This window comes from Chionomys nivalis, chromosome 17 (assembly GCF_950005125.1).
Source record: "Chionomys nivalis chromosome 17, mChiNiv1.1, whole genome shotgun sequence".
Taxonomy (NCBI): Eukaryota; Metazoa; Chordata; class Mammalia; order Rodentia; family Cricetidae; genus Chionomys; species Chionomys nivalis.
The window spans coordinates 51,052,149-51,055,427 of NC_080102.1; the positions used below are offsets into that span (position 1 = coordinate 51,052,149).

Genomic DNA, 3,279 nt, shown 5'->3' on the forward strand with positions numbered 1-3,279 from the left:
TTTGGGATCCTATTCTATTTGGATACACACCTTCCTAAGCCTGGATGGGGGGGGCTTGGACTTCCCACAGGGCAGGGTACCCTGTTCTCTCTTAGGACTGGGGAGGGGAGGGTGAGTGGGGGAGTGGGAGGGGAGTAGGAGGAGGGGATGAAGTGGAAATTGTGAATGATATTATTTATAAAGTAATAAAAATTAAAATATTAAAATCTAATTGTAAATGTATAAGCCCTTTAACAGCAGTGTGCTTGAAAGCAGGAGCATAAAATGGGCATATTTCACGAGTGGAATTCTGGTAAAAGGCTAATGAATTTTTTAAAACGAAAATTTCACAGATTTCATGGGCTATTTTGTTTAAATCTGGAGAAAAATATTGCTTAGAAAAATCTTTTGGAATGTGTCTTAGGGTTTTTATTGCTGTGAAGAGACACCAACTTTTATAAAAAAAAAACATTTTAACCGGGGTGGCTTGCTTACAGTTTCAGAGGTTGAGTCCACTATCACTACAATGGGGAGCATGGCAGCATGCAGGCAGACGGGTGCTGGAGCTGAGAGTCTAACATCTTGCACGCAACAGGAAGTCAACTGAGACACTGGGTGGTATCCTGAATACAGAAAACCTCAAAGTCCACTCCCCCCATGGTGACACACTTCCTCCTACAAGGTCATACCCAGTCCAACAAAGCCACACCTTCTAATAGTGCCATTCCCTATTAGATTATGAGAGACAACTACATTCAAATACAACAGAATATAAGTTAAAATGACAAGTTAGAATTTGGCTTTAAGATCTGAAGACTATCCAGCTTAGGTCTAAATAAACTCCTTTATTCAGAAATTGTGGATAATCGAGCCATTAGATGATGTTTAACAGATAGGATTCTGTCTGATATCTGCAATCTGCTGTTTTTAAAATATTTGAGCAACTTTTTAAGAGAAGACATTGTGCGAGTAACACATAATAACTCATATTATGTCACGTAAATCAGAGAATTGTTTACTGAAAAAATCAGAAGAAATATGTGAGGACCATGTATGCATGCTTGTATGTATGTTTAGGAAATCAGAGAGCCAGTAGCAGTAGGTCGGAAGAGAAGACAGACATGCTGATGAGAAAAACAGTACTGTGTGGAGGCCACGCTCACAGAGAGGGCCACCTGCTACTCAGTCTTTGTAAGTTTCCCCAGTAGCCAGCTCAACGGCAGTGGAAGCCTGAGACACACGTTCAGGGTTTTCTCAGATGTCCTCCCCTGTGAAACTTTTCTCCTCCCGTGACACATCTTTCTTCTGTTCCACATGCAGAGCGTGAAAGTCAACCTCTGTCTTGCTGTCATTTAAGCATCTCAGTTAGCCCTGCCTTAATGAGCACTCAGAATGGCACTCATTGGGTAGACGTCTCTTTGGTTCTTTCTAACGTATTGTTTACTGATCAAGTGTACAGAAAACTGGGAAGATAAAGTATTGACATCATGCCTTAGCCTGTAGCATAGTACTCAGGGTACCTAAGGAGTGAGCATGTTGCATCAACATATGCCTATTTGACGGGTAGAAGTTTCACTACATCCAGCCAAATGGATCAAATAAAGTCATCCCATTGTCAAAATGAGTTCTGGAATAGAGGCAATTGTATAACAACATATAGCCAAACATTCAGAGCACACATTACAAATTTGGACCTAAACCAAATTTGCCCCTGATACCCAGAAAGAAATGTATTTATCTTACTCACTTATTTTGAATCTCATAATTTTGCACACAGTCCTATAATTATCAAATCTTTAAAACTGCATATATTTCCTGGATTCATACTTAGTTGGAATTATAAAAAAAAAACTGAAAAATTAGGTGGCCAAACCTAATGTTCTAAATGAGCTGGAAGTTGTTCCTCTGTCCTGAGGGTTTGAATAAGTTTTGTTCAGATGACATTTTCCTTTGGCAGTACCTAGAATCCTTTCTTGGGAAGAAATGGAAATTAACGATCTACTAATTGTATCGTTTAAACTTATTCCTTCATTTGGGAGTCAATTTTTCAAATTTCTTTATAGAGTCGTTAAGTCCATGCCTCCCAGAATCACATTTTTAAAAAACAGAATTTTATATAATTAAAAACTCTTGTTTTTATTTACATTTTAAAATGCAAAAACCCATAGCCATAAATTGTATAACATTATTGATCCAATATTAACTTTAATTGCACTTTTTGATGTACATTCATTCTTTCAGTTAACATAAATTAATTATGTTATTATTTTTTTTTTTACTTTTATCTCCATTTATTTCATGTTGAATTTATTCCTGTGCCAGAAGTTTTTGTTTCTTCAGTTTCTTCTGGGATATCTTTTTCTTCTGCGCAACCTCCTCTTCTGGCTTTGGAACAATCTGTTCCTTTTCAGTGAGGATCATCTCGATGTGTCGGGGGAGCTCATGTGTGGGTTAATCCTGCGGTGAGCTCTGTAAATTCGTCGGCGCATCTTAGGTGCTTTGTTCACCTGGATGTGCTCAATGACCAGAGAGTCCACATCTAAACCCTTCAGTTCAGCATTGCTCTCTGCATTTTTGAAGATGTGCAACAAAAATTCTGCACTCTTTTGTGGCCACCGACTCTGTCTCCAGCCCCACTGTTTGGCCTGGGCACACCTACTGACTCCACCATTGTACCGTCAGAACGGCACACACTGATTCTTCAAACTGACATCTTTCAGATACTTGGTGGCTTTTCGGATATGCATACCCTTGATGGCCTGGGCCGTTTCACGGGTGTTCTTAAAGTGAACCCGAAGGTTTGATCCTCTCGATTCGCATGATTTTGTAGGGTTTTCTGGGTAAAGAGGGTAGCGAACCATCTTCACGGGTCACCTCTGGCCGCTTACAGGAAGAAGAGCTGATGTTATCTTTTTTTAAAACTGTGTGAAAGAGAGAGACAGAGATAGAGCAATAGAGGGGGAATGACGGGAGAAAGGGAGGGAGGAAGAGAGAGAAAGGGGCTGTGTTGTGTATGTGGATATTAAAGAACAACTTTGTATAGTTGATTCTCTTCTTCCACCTCTTTATAGGTTCTGATGATCACACGTGAGTCCCCAGGCTCAGGCAGCAGGCAGACACCTTCATCCACCGTGCCAACTTCCCATTGTAAACGTGATCCTTTATGTCTATGTCAGAACAGTAAAACCACGGATTTATTAAATACAGCAGACTGAGATCAGCCTATTTAATTGTTGTCGTATAAATTTGTAAGTGACTAATTCTAAATGAGAACTAAGGCTTGATTATTTATTAAAGATA

General features: G+C 39.5%; 1 pseudogene; it reads right to left on the minus strand.

The window, feature by feature from the left end:
- Nucleotides 1–2,286: 2,286 nt before the first annotated feature.
- LOC130888969 (60S ribosomal protein L17-like) lies at nt 2,287–2,840 on the minus strand (annotated as a pseudogene).
- Between the last annotated feature and the right edge of the window lie 439 nt (nt 2,841–3,279).